The sequence below is a fragment of the Dryobates pubescens genome, chromosome Z, assembly GCF_014839835.1.
Source record: "Dryobates pubescens isolate bDryPub1 chromosome Z, bDryPub1.pri, whole genome shotgun sequence".
In the NCBI taxonomy this organism is placed as follows: domain Eukaryota; kingdom Metazoa; phylum Chordata; class Aves; order Piciformes; family Picidae; genus Dryobates; species Dryobates pubescens.
In genome coordinates, this window is record NC_071657.1 from 46405571 (window position 1) to 46417980 (window position 12410).

Consider the following 12410-nt stretch of genomic DNA (forward strand, 5'->3'; position numbering starts at 1 on the left):
GATGTAGAACTGGAGCCAAGCTATATAAAGACTTGAAGAACTCTAGGCTGATGATAAGTAGAAAACTTATAAGCCAAAGGAAGCACCTGCAGGGCTCCAGGAGATCTGGTGAATGGGTTTTCATGTCCAAAATGTCATTAATCATTATGTACTTTGACCACAGAATCATACAACTTTTGAGGTTGGAAGAGACCTTTGAGATCATTAAGTCCAACCACTCACCTGGAGCTCATAATCCCACCGATAATGCTTAACCACTAAGACTAAACCATGTCCCTAGAGCACCACATTCACACATCTTTTAAATACCTTCAGGGCTGGTGACTCCACTGCCTCCCAGGCAAGCCTGTTCCAATGCCTGATAACCTTTCTGTGATGAAAATTTTCCTATTACTCAACCTGAACATCCCCTGGTGCAACCTGAGGCCCTTTCATTTTGTCTTGTCACTTACTCCATGCAAGAAGCGACTGAACCCCACTTTGTTCCAGCCTCCTTTCAGGTAGTTGTAGAGGGTGATGAAGTCTGCTCTCAGCTGCTTTTTCTGAAGACTAAAGAATCCCAGTTCCTTCAGCTGCTCCTCAGAAAACCTGTTCTCTAGAACCTTCAGCAGTTTCTTTCTCCTTCTCTGGACCTGCTTCGGTTCTTCAATATTTTTCTTGTAGTGAAGGCTGCAAAAGTGAACACAATATTCAAGATGTGGCCTCACCAGTATCACAGTATCACAGTATCACAGTATAACTAAGGTTGGAAGAGACCCCAAGGATCATCAATTCCAACCTGTCCCAACAGACCTCACGACTAGACCATGGCACCAAGTGCCACATCCAGTCTCCCCTTGAACACCTCCAGGGACGGCGACTACAGTGCAAGTAGAGGGGAGCAATCACATCCCTACACCTGCTGGCCACCCTGTTCCAGGATGAAATTGGCCTTCATGGCCACCTGAACATGCTGCTGGCTCATGTTCATCTGGCTGTCAATCAACACCCTCACATCCTTCCCTGCTGGGTAGCTCTCCAGCCACTCTTCCACAGGCATAGAACATTGCATGAGGTTGTTGTGGCCTAAGTATCACAGTATCACAGTATCACAGTAACTAAGGTTGGAAGAGACCCCAAGGATCATCAAGTCCAACCTGTTCCAACAGACCTCACAACTAGACCATGGCACCAAGTGCCACGTCCAATCTCCCCTTGAACACCTCCAGGGACAGCAACTCCACCACCTCCCTGGGCAGCACATTCCAATGACGAACGACTTGCTCAGTGAAGAACTTTTTCCTCACCTCGAGTCTAAACCTCCCCTGGCACAGCTTGAGACTGTGTCCCCTTGTTCTGGTGCTGGTTGCCTGGGAGAAGAGACCAACCCCCTCCTGTCTACAACCACCTTTCAGGTAGTTGTAGAGGGCAATGAGGTCACCTCTGATCCATCTCTTCTCCAGGCTAAACAATCCCAGCTCCCTCAGCCTCTCCTCATAGGGCTTGTGCTCAAGGCCTCTCACCAGCCTTGTTGCCCTTCTCTGGACATGTTCAAGTGTCTCAATGTCCTTCCTAAACTGAGGGACCCAGAACTGGACACAGGACTCAAGGTGTGGCCTAACCAATGCAGAATACAGGGACACAATGACTTCCCTGCTCCTGCTGGCCATACTATTCCTATTACAGGCCAGGATGCCATTGGCCCTCTTGGCCACCTGGGCACACTGCTGGCTCATGTTTAGGCGGGTGTCAATCAGCACCCCCAGGTCCCTCTCTGTTTGGCAGCTCTCCAGCCACTCTGACCCCAGCCTGTAGCTCTGCATGGGGTTGCCATGGCCAAAGTGCAGCACCCGGCACTTGGACTTGTTAAATGCCATGCCATTGGACTCTGCCCATCTGTCCAGTCGGTCAAGGTCCCTCTGCAGAGCCTTTCTACCCTCTAACTGACTAACATCTGTTCCCAACTTGGTGTCATCTGCAAACTTGTTGATGACTGGCTCAACCCCCTCATCCAGATCATCAATGAAGATGTTAAAGAGGATGGAGCCCAGCACTGATCCCTGGGGGACGCCACTGGTGACTGGCTGCCAGCTGGATGTGGCACCATTCACCACCACTCTCTGGGCTCGGCCCTCCAGCCAGTTCCCAACCCAGCACAGAGTGTTGCTGTCCAAACCACGAGCTGACAGCTTAGCCAGGAGTTTGCTGTGGGGGATGGTGTCAAAGGCCTTGCTGAAGTCCAGGTAGACCACATTCACAGGCCTCCCCACTTCCACCAGATGGGTCACCTGATCCTAGAAGGAGATCAGGTTGGAGAGGCAGGACCTGCCCTTCCTAAATCCATGTTGGCTGGACTTGAGCCCTTGGCCATCCTTCAGGTGCGCAGTTATTGCCGCCAGGATAATCTGCTCCATCACTTTCCCTGGCACTGAGGTCAGGCTGACTGGCCTGGAGTTTCCAGGTTCCTCTATCCGACCCTTCTTGTGGATGGGGACCACATTGGCCAGTTTCCAGTCACCTGGGACCTCTCTAGTGAGCCAGGACTGGAGGAAAATGATGGAGAACGGCTTGGCCAGCTCATCTGCCAGCTCTCTCAGCACCCTAGGATGGATGCCATCTGGTCCCATGGACTTGTGAGTGTCCAAGTGGCTCAGCAGGTCCCGAACTAATTCCTCATGGATTTCCAGGGCATCACACTGCTTCCCGACCCTATTACCCAGCTCAGGAGGCCACTCATCCTGGACTCCTACCTTGCTGTTAAACATTGAGGCAAAGAAGGTGTTCAGGACCTCAGCCTTTTCCTCATCTTCGGTCACCATGTTCCCCTCCAGGTCCAATAAGGAGCGGAGGTTCTTCTTGCCCTTCTTTTTAGCGTTGATATATTTGTAAAATTGCTTTTTATTGTCTTTCACAGAGGTGGCCAGCTTCAGTTCCAACTGGGCCTTTGCCTCTCTAATTTTATTCCTACATAATCTAACCACTTCCTTGAACATACCTCGAGAAGCCTTCCCCTCCTTCCAAAGGTGATACAGCCTCTTTTTTCCCCTTAAATCCTTCAGGAGCTGCTTGCTCATCCAGGCCGGTCGCCTTCCCCACCGGCTCATCTTTCGGCACATGGGGACCACCAGTTCCTGTGCCTTCAAGAGCTCCTGTTTGAAGTAGGTCCAACCCTCCTGGACCCCTCGGTTCATGAGGGTTGGTACCCAGGGAACTTTAAGAATAAGTTTCTTAAAGTGCAGGACTCAGCGCTTGGTCTTGTTGAATTTCGTACCATTGACCTCAGCCCATCGATCTGGCCTGCCCAGATCTCTCTGCAGAGCCTCCCTGTCTGCAGCAGATAATAGAATGCTGAATGACAGAAAATTGTATTTCATTCCCTCTCCCTAAAATCAGTAATATTCCCTTATCTTCTAGTGTTCTGGTTTTACTATTTAAACAATATACTTTTAGTTACTTCAGTACCTAACTTTCATCCTCTGAATCAGACCTCACTTCTCCTTAAATAACTGCAGGATTGGTGTTTTTTTTCCCCCCTCCATTAATTGCAACTTAATTTTCTAAATTAACTGTCTATTCTGTGCTTAATCTACATGCATAAGGTGTGAGAGTATGGATATGCTGACTCCTTTTTTCTCTTGTGTGGCATTTATTCATATTACCAAAATAGTTTGTCAGAAATCACAGAGTATCTTGAATTGGAAGGGACAAATGAGGATTTTGATTATCAAATCCAATTTCCTGCTGCTTGCAGGACCACCTAACTCTATATTGTAAAAGCAGCATTGAGGTTCTCCTTAAGCTCTGCCAGGCTTAGTGCCATGACCACCTCTCTGGGGAGCCTGTTCCAGAGATCAGCCAACCCCTCAGTGAAGAACCTTTTTCTAGTGTCCAATCCTAATTTCTCCTGATGCAGTTTAATTTCATTTACTTGTGTTTTCTCACTGATCACCAGAGAGGAAATCAACATAGTCTAGAATGGTCCAGAGGGTCTGAAAAGGTATGTCCATATTTGATCTCTCAACTTCAGTGAAAGTTAGAACAAATATAAACTATTTAGAGAGAGCTCAGTAGTTGCTGTATTTAAAAATTGATCAGTACAAAATATCTTCTCCACAATCACTGAGAACTCAACTGAAATGTGTCTAAATTAAGGAGTTATAAATACCTAACTTCCTCTAAAATGGGAGGAGAAGCTAATAGAAACGGGACCATTAGAAAATGTATGAAACTATAACGCTGGATCATGGAGCCCAGAATATCCATTTGCAGTGTTGGTGCAGTATGAAGGGTACAGATGCATACACAAAGACAAGAATGCTTTAGTTGAAACTGTGTACAGTCTGCACACCAAAGCTGAAAACTGCCCTCTCGAAGTTACTGGCTTTGTCTCATAGAAGAAAGTGGGCCACACTGAGTGCCTTCACCAGGGATTTGTGATAGGAACATTGAGTACCGTCTCCCCAACTGCCCTGCATGCAGGCAAACAGGCTGCAAGGAAAGGTTCTCTGTATCTGCTAATGACAAGGAGAAGGTGAACTTTGGTGCTGCTAATTGCTTTCAAGGGGAATTACAGAAGAAATTTTATGGGGTGGAAACTAAGCTATAGAGAAACTAGGCCATAGAGAGAGGCAGAAATGCAGGGTGTTGACAGATGTGCAACTGAGATGAGGGAGGATCAGGCATTAACATTAGTCTTAGAATTTCCTTCCATGAGAAGAATAAACCAAAGGGCCGCTATGCATGAAGTTAGTTTACTAGTGATAAGGGGACACAGGAAGATGCGAACTAAACAGATGGGCTTTGTGGAGCTAATTTGCAAAGAGTATAAAAGAATATCAGGCATAGTTCTGTGAACAATTTCAAAGTTCCATACAGGGGCTTTTAAAGTGACACTACTGCAATGTTTTCTGATGTTCCAAGCTGAAATGCAGATGCAGGTGGTAACCTAGGAAATTGAGCCAATACAGAAAACTCGCAGTATTTCTTCACATGGTAAGTGACGGCAGCATGGAGTACATTTCTGAGAAAAGCAAGTTACGCCGTCATTTAATGAGATACCTTGATTCGCTCCAGGGGAGGTGAAAATGCCAAAGAAATAGGGTGAAAGAAGTTCAGAAATGAGCTTTTGATATATTTCATAAGGTTTAATATCTTTTCCAGTCCCTAAACTTTTGTATGCTCTTACTTCTGATTAACCTTTCCCCCTGGTTCCATGGTAGAACGATGATGTCTTTGTTAAACTCTCAGCAGAGCTTCTGGTTCGTTGTGTCCTACTTAATGTCTACTGTTAATCCTCTAGTTTATCTGTGGTGGGGCTTTTCTTCCTTGTTTTTTGTGGTTTTGGGTTTTTTTTGGGGGGTGGTGGTGCTGTTTGTTTTCATATCAAAACAACAGAAACATAAAAAAGCACTCAGAACATTCTGCTTTGTATTTCAACCCCAAATGCTGAAATATGAGACAGAAGTAATCTAGGAATACCTGAATTAGCAGGGGGGTTGGACTAGAAGATTTTCCAAGGCCCTCTCCAACCCCTACCTGTGATTCTGTGATTGTTTTTAACCAGTCTAACACTCTGGATTGAATGTTAGCCTTAAAAGCCTACATCCATTTCCTGACATAATGGAAAGGCACAAGGGTGTTTATACCTGACTGTTGTGCCATCTCTGGAAGTGCAGAGGAATAACACCCATTCCTGCCAAAACAGCATACTGACATTTTCTATAGTATATGACAGATACTGACATTGCTTTTCAGAAGGATCCCACAGCCACTGAGGATTTGTTATTCACAATGCATACAAGCTCTGTGCATTGTCATTGTAGTGGGTATCCCCCTGAACTACCCAGATAGTGGATCACAGCTTAGAGGACCTATAGAACACCTAGGACCTATGTGTTGAATGTCAATGGGCTGAGTATACAATATTGGACCATGAGCTCTATCCTCAGGATACAGCAGTAGGTCTCTATAGATCTGATATACAATCTCCCCAACATTCCCCAGAGAGATTTAATAAACTGTGAAACTGCAGAGTAAAGAAGTCATACAAAGTATGTTGTTGTTGATGTATCTTGATGAGAGTGTGCAGAGAACTCATGCAATTTGCTGCAGTTTCTGTACAACGTGCATACTGCATTTTCAATTCTAGACTGTAAAAATAATGCATCTGAACATATTTGTCTGCTACTTCTGTGTAAAGGCTTGGGGCATTTGGCTTTTTTATTAACTTTTCTTACCACAAAAATCCCAATCGGTATCCTTTGTTAGTGAACACTTGAGATCTTAGGGTTGTATTTTCTTGCTATTGCTGAAAGCATTAACCATTGATTACACAGAAATAAATCTTTTAATGAAAGCTCAATGCTTATTAATAGTTAAATTAATGGTTAATATTGTGGTTTCTTTACAGCTTCTGAAACATCCAGGAGAATTTATTTGGTGTCTACATTTAATAACTAAATGAGTTTATGTGGATCTGCAGAACAGCCAAGACAGGTTTTGCAGGCATAAAGTTTACTGTATGCCCTACAGCCCTAACTGAAACAGGTATTAAACCACTTACTGTTATTCACTGTGAATCACTTTTATAATACTTCAGAGATCAAAGCATTGCTTACACAGCACTATGAGTAGGCACAGAACTCCATAGCTGTTGTTGAACATCATGGAGAAATTTACCATCCAAACAAGATATAATTCAGCTAGTGAAACCAAAAAAATTAGAAGCCCAGGAGCAATTGCATAGAATTTGTTACAGGCAATGCATCAGTTTCAAAAGCACTATTGTATCAAGGAAAGTTATCAACACCAACCTATCTATGTGTTGTGCTTTTGGAAATAAACAGATCAAATGGCTGAAATAGGATCAAATTCTCTTCTCTCTCAATGGGTCTCCATGAGGTAATTTTTCACTGGCTAGACAGCCTGGGTATGATTCCAGACACTGACATACTGTCACAGACCTTAGTGTGGAAGTGTGAAAGCAGAAGTACATTCACTGAAAAGGTACATGTTTTCATGTCTGAATTTGAAAACTGAGGACACTTAGTGACTTTTGTCACCCATCTAGAATAGGATAGGGTAGAATCATAGAATCATAGAATCATAGAATCAATAAGGTTGGAAAAGACCTCAGAGATCACCAAGTCCAACCTATCACCCAGAACCTCAGGACTAACTAAACCATGGCTTCAAGTGCCACCTTCAAGCCCCTCTTGAACACCTCCAGAGACAGTGACTCCACCACCTCCCTGGGCAGCACATTCCAATGGGCAATCACTCTCTCTGTGTGAAACTTCCTCCTAACCTCCAGCCTAAACCTCCCCTGGAGCAGCTTGAGACTGTGTCCTCTTGTTCTGGTGCTGGTTGCCTGGGAGAAGAGACCAACCTCCGCCTGTCTACAACCTCCCTTAAGGTAGTTGTAGAAAGCAATAAGGTCTCCCCTGAGTCTTCTCTTCTCCAGGCTAAGCAACCCCAGCTCCCTCAGTCTCTCCTCATAGGGCTTATGTTCCAAACCCCTCACCAACTTTGTTGCCCTGCTCTGGACATGCTCCAGCAAGTCAACATCCTTCCTAAACTGAGGGGCCCAGAACTGGACAGAGGACTCAAGGTGTGGCCTAAGCAGTGCAGAATGACCTCCCTGCTCCTAATCTGGGAAGGATTATCTCACATGTGATCAGAATAATCCCCTGTCTTTTGTACATGGGCCACAGACTGTTCTCAAGTCTCGTAGCAAGTCCTCATTACAGTAGGAGATCTGCCTGTGTTTTTAGGTGTGTGAGGTCCATGATCAGTGATTTTGTCATCTAGTTACTACAAACCGGATGCTACAAACCTATTCTATAGCAAAAAAATAGCCATTGCAGGAAGGGTTTGGGTTTTGTTTTCCCATTTCCCTTATGGTACTGCATGGAACTGAAGTAATTTATGTAGTCAACTAAGGTTAATCTTTCTTAAGGATTTTGAAACCTTAGGATTTCAACTGTTCAATCCTTGCAAATGGTTTACCACTAAGTTCCAGTCCTGCTGAGTTGATAGTATATTCCCAGTCCACTGTAAGATTGGGGAAGAGACATAAACATACACAGCAGTGCTGTATGGGAAGGCTTGTTGGAACTGCTTCCTGTGAGGGACTAAATCTTGTCTCTCTTGATGTGACTCAAAAAAGATAAAATCACCTTTGCTGCTTGCCCAGACAATAGCTGATGTGTATTGGGCAGATGCCACTGGATAATGACTCTCTGGAATCTGCATAGACATGATCATCTCTACCCATCAGCTACCCCAGAAAGGGAGGATGGTGCAAAGGATAAAGATTGCTTACCAGACTGCAGCTGCCCTGCAAATAATGGGCAGAGGCCACTGCTATGGATACAGACTGGAATATGCATATTCACCACCTGGTCACATACCTAAAAAAATGTACAAAAGACCTGTGCAACTACTGGCTCAGTAGAAGGAAATGACCTTAGTAATGCCACTCTGAAGAAAATACCAGGAGAGAAAAGGACAGAGACATCACCACGTATCCTGGAAGAGGCAGACCAGGAGAAACCCTCTCTCCGTGTCCTAAATTCCACCTGCTGCAACTCATAGTGATGAAGGAGCTGCTCAGAGAAGGGTCCCTCCCCCAGCAGAGGACAGCACAGCCAACAAGGATGACCTTTCCTTCACACCAAAGTGGCAGCAGCCTTCCTCCACAGACCCAAACTGTCTTCGGGGGTGAGTGGTGTGGTAATATAATTCCTCTCCTCTTCTTTCTCCCTCTCTCTATTTTCCCTCTCTCTCCTTCTGTTCCATCCACTTTATTCTGTTAATAAATAGCCTCACTGTTGATATTTTGGCCTCATTTGTGCCTCTAATTTCATAACACAGGAATATTCAAAAGAACTGAGTCTCTTTCCCTCTCTCGACTGAGACACTTCCACAAAGTGCTTCTCTCTGGCTGTAACCAAACTTGGTTTTTCAGTACTAGTTTTGGTGTGGTTTCCTTACTTCACAGGGGACTTCTGAAGCACTGGTTTTATTTATTAATTTACAGTCAATCATTTCTCTCATTGCTTCTCAGTTAAATAGTTCAGAGGTATGAAGTGTGCTCAGAAGAGCTATATATCTTCTCAAAAATCTCAGATATGCCACCAACTCTGCAACAGCTGTTGGGCTAGCTGTTTCATCCCAAATTCTTGCAGCAGTGGAAGTCTTTCGAGCACTTCAGCTTCTGAGTGTAACTGTTGCATAAGATGCAGATAGTCTGAATGCCTAATTAGCAACACAGTATTGTGGAATGCACGCGGTGCTGTAAAATGTTTAATACTTTAAAGATGTATATGTTGACTACTAGAAGATAGTTCCTACTAAAATTCCCTAGGGTGTTGCCAAGTAGGGAATGAAATGGGAAAGATTTAAAAAGCAGAAGACTTTCAGAGGCTGGAGCCTGGAACCCATGTTTAAGCCTAAGCATTTATTTATTTATGACACTACTGAAACATGAATATAAATCATCTGCCAATTATTTTGTGCGCCTCTTTTCCAGAAACATGTGCAGTATCTTTTCTGAGTTGTTTTGTGACTAGAAATGGGAAGTGATAAATATTGTTCAGAGTCTATATTTCTGGGTCTGGAAGATATTTTGTGGACACACATTGTGACAGGATGTGTACATCCCATTGCTCTTCTGTGAAAGTCAATAGCAGCATGTTACACAGACATAATCCTTTAAGAAAATAAAACTTTACAAACACAGCTTTAAAACTGTTAAATGCTGAGTGTTTTTTTCCATCTGTGTGCTAGCCAAAAGCACACAGTACCTCTGGACCCAATTAATCTAATTGGTCTGCTTATTTGGACAATGTTTTGAAATGCCACTAAACTCTCTTAGGCCTTGGCAAGCAATTAAAGGAGGTGGTTTAAGTTGTTTTTAAAAAGAGAAAAAGAAAATAAAAAGGAAAAATTAAATCATATTTAAGTGTCTTTGTGAGAGCTTGCAAGCGGCCGTTTATACAGATGCATATGTAAACACAAGACTGTTACTAATGTGGAATATTCAGTAGCTTCAAGACTCATTTTTCATTAAAACATCTTTGAAACATTAATCATGTACTGGCTTTCAAAAAAGTTAAGAAAGTTCTTTCTTCTAGCATGCCCTTTGATTCTTGTCTTTAATTTTCATATCTTGTTTTTGGCTCGAAAAACCAAGATGGAAGCTGTCAAGGAGCAGTGTAACAGTGAGGTGGAACAGAATGTGTGGCTTTCTAGGTTATCTTGGCATTTGCAGTGTTCATTCAACAATGAGCTGTGGATATAAAACAAACAGTAATACTTCTATTCTCAGATTATTTCTTTTTAAAATCCTTGTTTAAGGAAAGTACTTACCCACAGGAGGCTGAAAATACTGTATTGCAGCATCCCAGTCAGTGAATTTATGCAAAACTGTGACCGTTTTAGGCTACGCCTTTAAGAAAGGGACAGTTACCGAGACACTGGCTGAATGTTTTGGTGTGAAAAGATCATTCTAAATGAATTTCATTGGTAGATTGGTAGAATGCAGTTTTAAATTTTAGTTTTAGTTCAGTTTGAGCCTCAGTCAGTTTGACTCTCAGTCAGTCTCTGTTTGGAGTCTGAGTCTGAACAGCTGCTGTTTCTCTCTCTGAGCTTGGTGCTGACCTTCAACTAACGAGATAAGAAATTAATTCTTTTTTTTTTTTTTTTCCCTTTCCTTAGCATATGCTTTGAACTAACAGAATTTCCTCCTTACTAATTACTTCTCTCTCTCTAACTCTCCTCTCTGGAGGAGGACAGGTTTTCTGTGTTACATTCTTTGCTGTATATTTCTGTATATATTGTAAACACTGCATATTGTGTATATACTCACCACGTGTCATCCTGCTTGTAAAATATAGCTCTTATCCATTTTTGCTTCTTCAACTGAGTTAGCCATGGGTTTTTTTGGGGGGGGAGAACTGAACTTTCTTTCACCACCACAAAAACAAATGTCAACACCATCTCTTGACACTATTAATGACTTGAGTGCAGACCTGAAAGTTGTTCAGACTTTGAAGAGACTGTCCCTCAGTAGCTGTGGCTTCCAGCCTGGTCCCTCCTCAGGGTAGAGCTACTTTGCCCATGATAAGAAACCTCAGCCATAACGAGATTTATAGAACTGTAGAATGCATCAAAGTCATCTTGTCCAACTCCCCTGCAGTGAGCAGGGACATGCCCACTAGATCAGGCTGCTCAGGGCCCCATCAAGTTTGATTGTGAATGTCTCCAAGCACAGGGCCTCTACCACATCTCTGGGAAAGCTGTTGCATGTGTCCATCCATTTTCTTTTGTGCAAACTGCTGTTTCTGTGGTCAGTAGGGTCTGGAAACATCCCTCTCAGACTGGTTTTAACATCCTCTTTCCATATTCCCACCATAACCCACTCTCCAGGCTAAATTTTATGCATGTTAAAATTCAATGTTGCTGTTCAAAGTGACCCAACAGCTTTTCACAGAGACAACCCAGATTCTCAACAAGGCCAGGGGCAAACATTTTGTCCAGGGGAGTCCTGTTTCAATCATCAATTTAGTTATTGCTTGTTTTTAAATTCTGATTCACCCTCTCAACCCTGCCAGAACTTTGAGGATATTATGAAGTACACAGGTCACATTCTGCACCACCCTGGAGGTAAAATGAGTTCCCCTGTCCAGATCAATTCCTTCATACCATCCATATTGTGGGACTATTTGTTTCATCTCTGTACTGGCAGAAACTAGGTTAAAATCCACCTAAATGTCTGGAAAAGCCAGAGGTCCTCCTCCAGGAATCATTCTTCCCATTATCCTTCTGGCATATCATGCGACAATCCACTAATTGCTTTGTCAAAGCCTATATTCCAATACACCCATCAATGACTGATCACATACGGCTTCTGTTCCCCAATGCATGCTCTGATGGAGTTGTGAAACACTTCTCAAGAAACTGCTTTATTTACCTGTTGTCTCCCATCTGGCAATACTCACTTCCCCTCAGCTGTCTTCGTTCCCCCAGTCTTTTCCATACCTTTCTCTTCTTCAGGGGGAAATATGGGAAAGCCAAAGCACAACTTGAATTGAATCTAGCCAGGGAGGTTAAAGGGAACACTAAGAACCTCTACAGGTATATTAATGTCAAGAAGAAGACTAGGGAAGGTGTGGGCCCCCTTAGAAAGGAAACTGGTGAAATGGTCACAAGTGCCGTGGAAAAGGCTAAGGTTCTCAATGACTTCTTTACCTCAGTCTTCACTGCAAGGGCCTCCAGCCACACTCCTGGTATCATGAAAGATAATGGCAGGGATCGGGAGGAAAAACTGCCCATTGTAAGTGAAGATCAGGTTCATGATCACCTGAAGAACCTGAAAGTGTTCCATGGGACCTGACGGGATACACCCACGGGTACTGAGAGAACTGGCA